Consider the following 13,817-nt stretch of genomic DNA (forward strand, 5'->3'; position numbering starts at 1 on the left):
TGTAAAAAAAAAGGAGAGGTTGTGGAAATCATTTTGCTGTTAATGGCTTCCCTCCCGGTTAAGAATCATTTCACTGAAATGCCACTCACCCAGCAGAACATTAGTCCTCGGCATGCAGCTTTAATAAGCTGTCTCACAGCCTCCTGTACATAAATTAGTTCATCTCTCACTAGAAGATAATGCCGAAGTGTAGCGTCTCTGTACAAGGCCCCTCCATCCTCCTGCTTAATGTTTTCAAATTTTGATGTATTACTCGAGCATGTAGCTTAGTTGGTCAAGCTTGCAAAGCCCCACTAATTACTTTACAAAGTTCCTCTAATCAAGGATATCTGTTATTGATCTCTGTAAACAAAATGTTAGGTGGTAACTTTCACTCCTGTCCACTTCTGGAATACGTAGAATCAACTAGAGCTGACTCCGAAAGATGTGTCCTGATTTGGGACCTCCTCGAACCATACTGGCACTTTTTATTTAATGGTCAGCCTGTAGCTCAGCAAGTATCTTGTACCCCAACTAACCCTTTAACTTGCTGCTGTACTTCGGAGACTTACCGAGCCACTGTTAGGAATGTGAGGCTTCCCACTATGCATCGTGTTAATGCTTAAGGTCTGCCTCCCTAGATTTTGATCAATAGAAAGGGATAAACAAAAACTGATGAAACGACAAACCAGTCAGTTTGACATCGGAGTTAGAAAACTGATGGCAGACCTAACACGGGATAAGATATATATACAGGTAGAGAAAACCAAGGTAATTCCAGACAGTCAAACAGCATTGCGAAAGGCAGTTCATGTCTGAAAAGTTTGGTTTATTTCATGGACGAGGTGATGCAAGTAGCAGATCACGATAACGTTATGGATGCTGTACATTTGGACTTGCAGAAATGTTTGGATACGGTTCCTCACAGCAGGTTAATTACCAAAGGAGGAATGCTTAGGATTGGTGCGTTTCTGGCAGCATGGAATCGATGTTGGCAAACGAAAATGAAACAGATGATAGTTACAGCTGGTCGTTTTCAAATTGAAGATGAGTTGAAAATGGTGTTCCCTTGCAAACTGTATTGGGATCTTGCTTTTCTCTGATTTGGAGTTGCTTATTGATCTACTGTTGAAGATGATACGACGCCAGTGAGAGTTGTGAATTGTGAGGATGATGCTGAGAGACTTAAGATGGACTTTGAAAATTTGTCGGATGAAATTTAATGCAGAAATCTGTGAGGTACTACAGTTTGGTGTCAGAAACATATAAAGACAAAATGGGTTCAAAAGTACACTTTTGAGATTAGTACAGCAGAGGACAGAATGAGGGTTCATTCCACATAATTCTCCCAAGGTTAACAGATAATTTGAAATATTATTTCAGAAGACTTGTAAGATGTTTGAGGTTTTAAACAGGGCTCTAGAGGAAAACAACAAGTAAATGATGATGCCACATCGCTAAAAATCATTGGTGAGTCCACGTTTAAAGTATCGTTTTCAATTATGGCGCCCACTTTAAGCCCTGGAAAGAGTACAAAGGAGATTTCGTACAATCGTACCAGAAAAAAATGTGTTTAGATTCAAGTAACAATTGGAGACACTGGTCTTGATTTTCTTGAAGCTGAGAAGATAAGGAGGAGATCCCAATGACGTAATTAAAATTATATATGGTTTTAATCGTGAAAAAAACATATTCTATTTCGACTAATTAATATGTCAGTGACGTGTGGTCGCAACTTCAATATTGTTAGTAAGACTACGAGGAATGAGGTGAAGAGAAACGTCATTACACAGAGAGATTTGGTGAGTTGTAATGCATTGCTTGGGAGAGTGTTGGAGCCAGGTTACATAGAATGTTTCAAAAGAAAGTTGAATATATGTTTGAAAGGGTTGAAGGTAGGGGACGACCGAGCCAGCGCTGGACAGTGGTACTACTTGGGGAGCTCTTTCTGGAGTGGGTGCAGATGATCACATGGTGCCCTTCTGCCCTGTAAAACTCTCTGAATTTTTTGATTATTTGCCCTTCTGTTCCTCGACTGTGAGTTTGACCCATTGTTTAATAATGCACACCTACAAAATCAAAATAGATTGTACACTTGTTTATTTCAATTTCTCCTGGCCCAACTAATCCACCTGTGCTTCATCACACTTTTTATTAAGTAATCTTGTAGTGTGTTACTTTAAAGTGTCTGCATCTCAGGTACCTTCTACGGAGAAAGAACCAGACTTAACATTCGGGGAGTTCTAGGGATTTCGAGTTCACAGTGAGAATGGAAGAGTTTAGGTGATATGTAAGGGGAACGTTCTTCACAGAGAGGGTGGTGGGTGACTGGAATCCGTTGTCAGCGGAGGTGGTAAGACAAGAATAATGATGGCCGGTGAGATGTATCTGGACATACAAATGAATGGTCAGGGAACAAAGGGAATAGAGCCATAGGCGGCAGGTTTAGTTAGACAGTCTGGATCCCCGCAGGCTTGCAATTTCGAAGAGCCTGTTCTGATCCTGTAAGTTTGTTTGTTCTTTGTCCTTCAGGTGCAGTATCCATCTTCAGAGTTGATTGCAGTTAGGAAAGATATATATTTTAGAGGAAGTGTGGGGGCGGGGTGCAGGAGTAAACGATTGGTGGGAATGTGCCCAGAGAGTGACACTTGTGCAAAGATAATCCTCACAGAATGAATAGTTCCAAAAGGGGATCGTTGTGGTCTGACAGCATAATATAGTTTTCATAGTTCTGCTTGCAAAACCTAATTCTCGTTAAAATATAAGCAGTTCATAAACCCATACAGGATAGCAAAAGTACAGGAAACATTACCTGTTCTAAGTAGAACAAACCACTTAAAATTACAAAAATATATTTCCCAGTGGGGTACATGTAAGTGTACAGCTTCAGTTCTTCAAGGTAAGAGGCGATTTATTGAATCATAATGAGAACACAATTAAATATAACCTTTAACTTTATTCCATCTGACAAGAGAAACGACCAAATCATAACTCCAAATAGGTTTACGTGATCATTCGTTTCCATTTCATTCATGGGTCACATTCAATTCAGAAAAAAAACAAACTGTGGTAAATGATCATGCTTATTTCTAATTGGTTGTTTTTTGTCATCTGACTAATTATGTTGTTACATTCGATAGTTTCTTTTCATATGTATGGGTATATATGTGGTTGTGAGAGGGAAATAATGCAGTCCATTTCTTCTGGCACTGTGTACTCTTATAAGCGCACTAAGATGTCTGTGAAGATGGTTCATCCAATCTTATTTCATTACAGATGTTCTTGACTTCCTTCCAGAAATATTCCTCCACTGAAAGTGCAGGAAAGCTGCATGGTACAACAGAAATTCATGTAAAATTACTGCACGTGTTTACACAAACCTTTCAAGTTCCATTAACTGCCATTAAAAGCACATCATGCTGAACTTTTGCAAATGGATCTTGCAATTTAGGATGCACTGGAACCTGCCTTATTTAATATTGCACAGGGGCACAGGTTGCTTAACTTATACAAGACTTTTTCTTTCAATGCAGCAATATCATAACCCAAAAAGCAATTTCTGGATCCTGCTCCCCAGTTTTGTTCTTTTTTCTACGAATATTTACACACCTGCCTGTTCGTTTTCTTGCACATTTCAATACTCCCATCGCTTTGGCACTGTCAATATGCATGACTTCCATCACTTCTTCTTCCCCATTCCACACTCTCATTTTTTGCCTTCACAGTTTTTTTCCGAATCTCTGCCCATTACCCATCTCACTCTCCGACCTTGCAAGTTTAAATCCCCTCCAGCAAACTTTGTACTCTTTGTGATGAGGAGAAGCCCAACTCTTAAGGAGAGTAATGTGCTTGCACAACAATGATCCCAGTGTCTGAGAAATCAGAACTCCTCCAACGTACGTCACACCTCAAGTCATGCTGATGGGTTTTGTGTAAATGTTGAAATTCGTAAAATACTAAACATCTAAGATTTTTGCCACATTACTATTATGGATTCGTTCCTGTATTTCAATCTATACCTCAATCCACGGAACGTTTCCTGCAAGTTCTCCATGCTGTCCATCGCCATCTCATTCGTTTAACATGAACCCCAATGACTGACCTTTTTACTTAACTTATGCAATCATTCTCTTTATGTTTCAAACACTTGCACCCGGAGACAGGACATCATATGGTCCTTACGATATAGCTGCAAAATTAAACGTAGTTCTTTCTAACGATTGAGTCACACACCACTACTAATCTGCCTTCCAGCCTCTCCGGTTTTTTTTCCAGCGCATCTTCAACACAACGGTACTGTGGTTTTCTCTCACGCCATCACCCAGACTCACTCAAGTTGCTCAACAAATCGGAGTCCAAAATATAATACATGTGACATAGCTCCAAAGATACTTGTGTTTCCTGCACCTGCTTTCTCTATTTCCTTGGCGAATGGTCACCAGTTCTCCTGCCATCTCTGCACTCCTCCTTGACTGCTTATCACGATGTCGCGTGATAACCCTCTGGATTGACTCTTCAAGAAACCTCTCTCTTTCTTGAACGCTGCCCAGTGCGAACAGTTGATTCTCTAAGTCAACTGTACCTGTCTGACACTAAATGCAGATTTGACTATCCTGGATAGTCAAAAAGGAGGCATACATTCTGCAATATTAATTGTACTAGAAATTTGGAAGAGAATCGGAAATGCAGGAGAGAGGCTAAGGCTGGAATAAGGTGAAAGTGAGATCTGCAGATGCTGGAGAACAGGGTCGAGTGTCTGGTCCTGGCAAAGCACAAAAGGTCAGGCAGCATTCTGTGAAGTTAACTAGTAAAGCTTAATCAGTTGTCAAGAAGTCGCTTTGGATCCTTGGATTGATCACTGAGGTAAAATGCTGAAAAGGAAGAAGTGCTGCTTCACCTCTAAAAAAAATTGTTAATCGAAAACCTCACACGTTTTATATGGCCCAAATATCGTTAGCTTTCCCTGAGTTTCTGGCATATTTGAAGATCAAGATGACGCAAAATGCAGATGACCTGCTGTCCCTTAAATATGATCAGTCGTTCTAAAGTCTTCTCCCTCTCTCTCGAGGATGGAGGAAGGGAGGAAACACTACATTTATCTAATTTTGGGGCTTCATTGTTTTGTGTCGCTGGATCCTTAAAAGGGCCTTTCACAATTACAGTGAGCAAGGCAACCTATCTCAGAATCCTCAATGTCTCTTCTCAGTGCCACCTTCTTTTGGATTTTCTTCCTCCTGTTGAACACAACTCTCCTTCAAAATCATTATGAAGGTGGCAAGCGAGGAAGCATTTCACAGAAAGCATCTCAGTCATATGATGCCACTGGCCTGCATGCCTGGAGGTCAGAAGCAGGAAGAGAGTGGTGAGCTTGTGGATATTTAGAAGAGATCTCCAAGTATTGTGGATGAAGTAGATGAGAGCATTGGCGTTCAGATCAAGGAAACTCGCTGGGCAAGTTGGGTTGTGATATTTTTTGATTTTAAATACGTTAGGGCGGACTCTGAGAAGTGTAAATTCTGGGACAATGAAAGGTTGACATGTCTACAAAGTGTGTTGTATACGTTTCTGGAAGAGTACATTTCCAGTCGTACCAGACATGGAACTGTCCGGAATCGGCTTCTAGTAAATGAGGCAGGCCATTTGGAGAACAGCAGAATGGCGGAGCATTTGGAAAACAGTAATCAGAATACGACAAATACTGAAAATTGTTTGGAAGTGGGTTGAAATCAGGCTAAGTTTAAGATCCTCGGCTGGATCTTAGGCATCTAAACTTTGAACGTGACGACGCTGATTAGTAATTCATTATGGTTGATAAATCATTGGATGAGAATGGGAGAATTTCAAAAGAAAGATAAATATCGTGGAAACTAAGTATGTGCATATGAGCAATAATTATAGGCTACGTAATGATAGAGTGAATAAATCACGACATTGATGGGATACAAGGAAGAAAAAGGAGGCTTATTATACATTCTGCAATATTAATTGTACTAGAAATTTGGAAGAGAATCGGAAATGCAGGAGAGAGGCTAAGGCTGGAATAAGGTGAAAGTGAGATCTGCAGATGCTGGAGAACCGGGTCGAGTGTCTGGTCCTGGCAAACCACAAAAGGTCAGGAAGCATTCTGTGAAGTTAACCAGTAAAGCTTAATCAGTTGTCAAGAAGTCGTTTTGGATCCTCGGATTTATCACTGAGGTAAAATGCTGAAAAGGAAGAAGTGCTGCTTCACCTCTAAAAAAATTGTCAGAACCAGGACTCTGGCTCAGTTCCTGGTACCTTACTGAAGTAAGAATATCATAAACCTGAACAGAGAATAAGGGATATTTCCTACAATTATTCCAGAAATGAATATTTCCTTTGGGAAAGAAGGTTAGAAAGATTTATTCTGCTTGGAGCATAGAAATTAAAAGATGACCTTATTGGACAGCTCAATATTACAGACAATATATACAGTGCAACGAAGGACATTCTGTTTCCACTAAATGGTGCATTAGAAACAAAGAAGTAAAAGTATCAATATTGTTAACAAGAGAACCAGAAGTGAGGTGAAGAGAGACTTCTTTACTCATACAGTTATTCGAATTTGGAGTGTGTTGTCCAGGAAATTGTAAGACAGATTCCATATGACGTTTCAAAAGAGATTTGGATAGACGTTTGAAAGTGACGACATCAGAGGGCTCCGAAAATCGGCCTGGAGAATACGCTTCGCTGATTCTCTCTTTTGTGAGCTACTTTATACACATTGTGTTTCATAGCTTTCTTTTGATCTGCGAAGTTTTATGATTGTATGTTGTTTTAATTTTCATTGTGGTGCATATCTAAACATAATCTCAACATTTTCCAATTGTAAATGAAGTAAAACATGTCTTCTTTTGTATTATATTTGCACGTGGAACTGACATGAATTTATTCGTCGTTTGCATGAAATGATGCATCTTTTCGACTCTCTCCATATGACATCTAGCAACCGTTCTAGCCTATCACCTAATCGTTTCGATTACCTGAGATGCTCTATTTCTTACTCCAGAACATTTGACAGGCAATTGATTTTTTTTTCTGAAGTTAAGCAGGATGTGCATTAAAACAACGTGCACAGAATCGTTCACAATTATTGATAAAAACACAAAAAACAATAAGACTGGTTTCAGTGGTGACAATTTCTGAACAAATATTTTGTCAAGGAGCTGAGGAGGCCGTTTCCCATTCAATTTTGAAATATTAACATCATGACGCCTTATTTACATTTGAGAGGATACTCACAGATCGAGGTTTTCCATCACATTCCGTCACATTTGAACGTTTTGGATCCTTCTGCGTAGTCAACAAGAAACTGAATGTGCTGGACTATTGGCTTTGCTTCCGGGAATTTGCTGAGTTTGGACCCATTATATGCAATTTCAAGAGATTGATAAGACACAGAGTCGCTCTGCAGGATATGAAACATGACTAGTATTTCTCTCTTCTCACTTTTTCCTGTTTAAATTCAGCAGTGAGCGTTTGAATTTTTAAAAAATATTTTGTACTGCTTTTTAATGTTCTCATTATCAGTCTGATTTTTCTTTATGACTCTTTTTGTGGCATTCTGTTTACCTTTAAACCTTTCCCAATCATCTAGTTTAACCCTGTCCTTACCACTTTGCATGCTTTCCCTTTCAAATTGATAGCCTCCTATAATTCCTTAAACACCAATGACAGATTACATTTTTGCGAGAGCAATTGCTTTTCTCTGGTGTATGCTTTCACTGAACACTATGCAAAATTACTTTAGAAGTCCTCCATTCTTCGTTAACTATCCCACCATAATGTCGTTGCTTCCAGCCTACTTAAGCCAACTCCTCCCTCATCCGATTGTAGTCTACCCTGTTTAAGATTAGGACACTGGATTTGAATTTTATCTTCGCACTTTCTATTGTATCCTAAATTCAAAAATCATATGATCGCTCCTTCCAAGAAGATCCCTAACTCTGAGGACATTAATTATTATTTTCTCCACAGACAGGACCAGAGCTACGAAAGATTCCTCAGTCGTCGGTTCCACGACATGCTGTTAAATAAAACTATCGTGAATAAAGTCAAAAAAACTCCTCCTCAGGCTAGCCTGATCGACATCTAGGTTAAAACTCCCCATCGTAATTGCCGTACCATTTAGCCAGACATTAGTTAGTGCTTTGTTTATTGCCCCGCCCCATCCTGACATTATGATTTGGTGACCAATTGACGACAACTATCAGTGACTTTGTCTTCTTAGAATTTCTAATTTTCACGCAAGTTGATTAATACATCTCAACTGAAACTTATCATCTCTCACCACCGACATGATATCGTCTTCAAATATCACAGTTACACCACCTCCCTTAACTCCCTTCTGTCCTTCCAAACAGGCAGATACCCTGGATATTTACCACCCAATCGTGGCCATCCTACAAACATGTCTCTGCAATGACAACGAAATCATACACATCTGTGATGATTTACGCTGTTAATCATATCCGTCCTCTGTTGTTATTAACGTTCCTGACAAATATGGGACTCATCTTCAAACGCAAGAACCTCATTTCCACCAGTTTTGAGTTACTCAAATGCAAGTAATCGAAATTGACCAGGTTATTCTCACCTTGGTTTCATTCAAAGATGTAGCACACTAGCCCACAACTCTGTTTAAATCAGCAGGAAACTTTCGTGCCTCGAATCTGTTCAAGTAAGAAATTTTCCATTCAGATCTGTCCAGATCCAAAGCTAGACCCCTTTCTGTTTAGAAGGGGAAAGGTTCGAACCAAACTGATAATTTAACTGAAACATCAGTCATCCTCTCTCAGGAGTGCAAGTCTCCTTCGCACAATTAAACACGAAAAACCCAGAGTAGGTATTTTCGCCATCAAAATCTGTTAAAAGGTTGTGGCAACACGAATAACTTACCTCACACCACTCCCCCAACCCACCCAAGCTGTTGTATAGGACTTGTTAAATGAAAGGCAATTCCTTCACTCACTCTATAATCCGCAAGTTACAATTTGTTTGTCTAACACCAACAGTGAACAAATTAAAAGTGCTCCTAAGAAAACGATAACTCCTTCATAACAAAAGTCCATTGTGTCACTGAGCTAAATTGTACTACTATGCGGTTTCATTAACACAGATCCCACCTACAGCTATCCAATTAGGCAGAAAACAATAAATGAAAACTTCGTCTCTGAAGGTTATCATCGAAGGTGACTTCCGAAATGTTTCTCGCCCTGTCTGCTTATCTTGTTTCCAAGACGCCTCTCTCCACCAAATTTTTGTGACAGACCTGTCATTTCTGTGAAATCTGCTGTCTTGAATCATTGCGAAACAGACCACAGTGCAATATATTGCAAGATGTTGCGTTTCCTGAGGGATGAAAGTTGCTATCCGTTCAGTTGGCATTTGGCTCTCCCCGTTTTTCCAAACTACGCTCATCTTTAAACATTGATGACCAATTCATTTATTTAGAATAGGATGGATTTAAGGTTGTCAACACTATCAGATTTAAATTTGATAGATTTTCAGTGTCTCAGGGTTAGGTTAAGAATAATTTGTTATATTTGAAAAGACTTGCTTGTCTGGGTAAAAATACCGCTTGGCTGTTCTATACAAAATGATTCAGTTCGGCTGACCTCTGCACCGACGTTTAAAATGCTGTTCTGACGTTTGTTTCTTTTATTTGAAATTGCTAAGGATAGGAGAAAAGTGTTATTTTTTAAAGGGACCACGCACTCTTCCTATTTCACAATTTTAGAATTTTACACACCATCATCACAACAACACCCTGACTCTTTGACTCTCACTCTCACTCTCTCACAGTCACTGCTGTACCGCCATTCTAATTCCCTCACTATTACACTGACAGCCCCAACATCAGACTGATATACTCAGCATCACACCGACTCTCTCTTCATCATACGAGCACCTTCACAGTCGCAATAACCACCTCACATTCACACTGACTCCTCACTATCATGTGGACCAGGAGACCATCATAATTACTCCACACCATCACATTCCATCTATCAAAGTCACACTGATTCAATCACCGTCACACTCACTCACTTACCATCACACAAATTCCCAAAGCGTTCTAATCCCTCCCTCACATTCCAACTGCCTCGCTTATCAGTACACTAACTCCCTCATCATCACTTTGATTCCCTTACCATTGCACTCACTCCCTCGCCAACATACGGATTCCTTCAGGGCCTATGCACTCCATTACCATCAAACTGCATCCTTCATCATCACCGCGACTCCCTCATCATAACACTGAATAACACAAAATCGCACTAACTCTGTCACAATCACAGTCACTCCGACACCACCACACATCATCACATGAATTCACACATCATCGCACTCCTTCTCTCACCATCGCACTGACTTCCTCACCATCTCACTCTCTCTCACACGACTACAATGAATTCCTCACAATCGCACTGATTTACTCACTATTGCACACATTCAATCAGCATCACACCCATTTTGTAAGCATCAACCACACTCCCTCACCATCATAATGACTCCCTCACTCTCACACACAGTCACGTACTGTCACATTCACTCGCTCGACATCGCACTGACTCCCTCACTGTCACATTCATACACGCGCCGTCAGATTGAATCGCTCACTGTTGCATTAGAATGCCCACTGTCGCATTCCTTCTATCACTGTCATATTGAATCCCTCACTGCCATGTTCAAATCCTCACTGCCTCCATTGAGTCCCTTACAGTCAATATTGAATAATTCGCTATTCAACGGTCTCGCTCCCGTCCCAATCACACATTTCACACTCTCACTGTCACAATGACTCGCTCACAGTTACAGAGACGCCCTCACTGTCACACTCAAACTCTCACCACCACACTGATTCTCGAACTGTAGCATTGAATAGCCCACCATCACGCTCAAACTCTCACTGTCAAAGTGACTCAGTCACTATTACACTAACATGCTCAGCGTCTTACCAACGTGCTAACAATGACACGCAAGCTTTCACCATCAAACTGTCACAATTACATCGCATTGACTCGCTCACCAAACCACTTAATGCTTCATCATCACTCCAACCCGCTAAACATCACACTGACTAACTCACCACCACACATGGTCCATCACCAGCACACTGACTCTGTCAACATCACACTCAGTGCATCATAGTAACACTCGCCGGCACCGCCATTCTGCCTCAGTCATTGTCACACTCACACTGTCCCGGTCACATTGAATCGCTCAGTATCACACTGACCCCTTCACTGTCTGAATGATCTATCACAGTCCCAGTCACTCTCACCGAGTCACTGACAGCCTCCCCGTAGCACTGATTCACTCACATTCCCATTGAATAACTCACCAAAACACTCTCTGCCCCAACTTGACACTGACTCCCCCATCGTGACATCCACGTCATCTCCACGACACAGATTCGTTCTCTGTTACACTCACACCCTCACCGTCACACACACTCCATCATCGTGTAATTGAATCCCTTACCATCACACTGACCCCTCACTGAAGCACTGACACGATCACCACCATCACACCGACTCATTCATCATAACTCGGACTCTTTCAGTTTCACACTAACTCGTGCACAATCGCACTTAATCCTTCACAATCACACAGAATCCCACGCTTTCAAACTGACATAATCACCGCCACTATGACACAAGCAACATCTGATTGATGTGTTCTCAAACACTCTGATTACAATAACACTGACCCTTTCACTGTCACGCTGATATTCTCACTATGCATTGATCCACTGACCATCACACTATCTGTATCACTGTAACAACTACCCGCTTGGTGTAATACTGACATCGGCAGTTCAGCATTGATTTGTTTATGGTCACACGGAGAGGATCAACACTACTGTGAATCCCTTACCATTATGCTTGCATGCACCAACAATCGGCATTTTCAACGTTAGTCTGACTCACTCGCCATCACACTATCTTGCTCACTGACATACTAACTCCCTCACTGTCAAACGACTGCCGTAAAACCTCGCACTCTTTCCCTCTCTCTCACACTCAATCTCTGGCTGGACCAGTGATAAACTCAGTTTCACATTAACACACTCGATGTTCGACTAACGTCTTCACAGTCACACTGAGTACCTCACCATCACATTGACTCCATCACCGTCTGTCTGAATTTCTCACCTTCATACAGACTCCTTCACCAACACACTGACTCGCTCATCGTATATCTGACTCCCTCGCCAATACAATAACTCATTCATCTTCATACTGACACATTAACATTCACACTGACTCAGTCACCTTCACCTGGACACATTTACTCACACATTCGCTCATTGACCATCTCACTCAGTCCCTCAACATGACACTCTCCCACTCACCACGCACCGACTGTCTCACCGTCATGCTGCGCAATGCAACATTACAGTGAATCTTTCATTGCCACAATGACTTCCTTATTGTCACACTCTCTCCCTTACTGACACACAAAGTCCCTAAACATCGTACCAACTTTCTTCACAATTTTACTGAAATGCTAACCATCACACTGACTTCTTCACCATCACACTCTCTTGCTTACAATCACACTCATTCCTTCACCGTCACATTCACTGGCTTTCCATCTCACTCAATCCGACACCTCCATTTTCTCCCGTGCACTATTATGCAGATTCTCTCACCACCAGCACACCTGCATGGGATTATCTGCACTCTTTCTCTGTCACGTTGTCTTGCACACCATGATACTGACTCTCTTGCTATTACAATGACTCGTTCACGTCACACTCACTCCCCAACTATCACAGTTACTCCAGGACAGTTACGCATCCATTGGTATTCACGCTTTCACATTCATATTGACTCGATCATCGTAACACTGACTATGTCACCATCAGACTGAACAACTAACCAGCACACTAACTCTCTCATACTCGCACTCACACTGGCTTGCGCATGTCACACAGGCATCCTCACCATCACACTAACTTTCTCACTGACACACTCATACTTTCAACGTCACATTCACTTGCTCACCATCACACTGACACAATCACCATTACATTGACTCGTTCACCACCACATACGCTCCCTCAGTGTCACACGGACTCCCTCACTGCCACTCTGACGTTTGGAATCACTCAAATAGAGTTGCACTTATGACCTCATTGCCACACCAAAAATCTCTCCATCTCAAAAACTCCCTCACATTCACACTGAGTCGGCCACGCACACATTGACTCCATCGCCTTCACACTTTCTCTCTCACTGACACAATAACTCCCACACTGTCGCATTGACTCAGCCATCCATCATTCTTAACCTCTCCCAATCACACTAACTCCCTCACCATCTTTCTGACTCTCTCAGCATCACACTGACTTATTCATATTCACACGGAGTCACTCGAAATCATTTTCACTCCCTCACTGTTACATTGATCTCCTTACCGTCCCACTCAAATGATCACCTTCACACTGACTTGCTCACAGTCACTCTGACTCTCTCATTGTCGCAGTGATTCGATGTCACAGTGACTTCCTCACCATGACACTGACTCCCTCACCATCACACTGACTTGCTCATCGGCAACCTGAAACAGTCTCTGCCGAACTGACCCCTCATCATAGCACCAAACGCCTCACCGTCGTATGGCCTCCACCATTGTCACATTGAAACCCTCTCCATCACACTTACTGTCTTACCGACAAACTTAAATGTTCAATGTCATACTCAGTAGCTCATCATCATACTGAAATGATTACCATCAATCACAAACTCTTATTGCTACAGTCACCACCCCACTGGAACACTCACTCCTTCAATGTTACATTCACACCC

The 13,817-nt window shown here is 41.5% G+C and overlaps 1 long non-coding RNA gene across 2 annotated transcripts in view; it reads right to left on the reverse strand.

Moving 5' to 3' along the window:
- Window positions 1-2,062: 2,062 nt before the first annotated feature.
- Window positions 2,063-13,817, reverse strand: part of LOC140469546 (uncharacterized) — a 29,551-nt gene continuing 17,796 nt past the window's right edge. Inside the window, exons 3-4 of one of the 2 annotated variants that reach the window (XR_011956145.1) lie at window positions 7,240-7,405; window positions 2,063-3,306 (exon numbers count right to left, since the gene is read on the reverse strand). This is a non-coding gene — a long non-coding RNA (uncharacterized lncRNA). The remainder of the gene's footprint in view (window positions 3,307-7,239; window positions 7,406-13,817) is intronic. The other variant, XR_011956146.1, reaches the window with a different exon arrangement.

Source organism: Chiloscyllium punctatum, chromosome 49, assembly GCF_047496795.1.
Source record: "Chiloscyllium punctatum isolate Juve2018m chromosome 49, sChiPun1.3, whole genome shotgun sequence".
NCBI classification, from domain to species: Eukaryota; Metazoa; Chordata; class Chondrichthyes; order Orectolobiformes; family Hemiscylliidae; genus Chiloscyllium; species Chiloscyllium punctatum.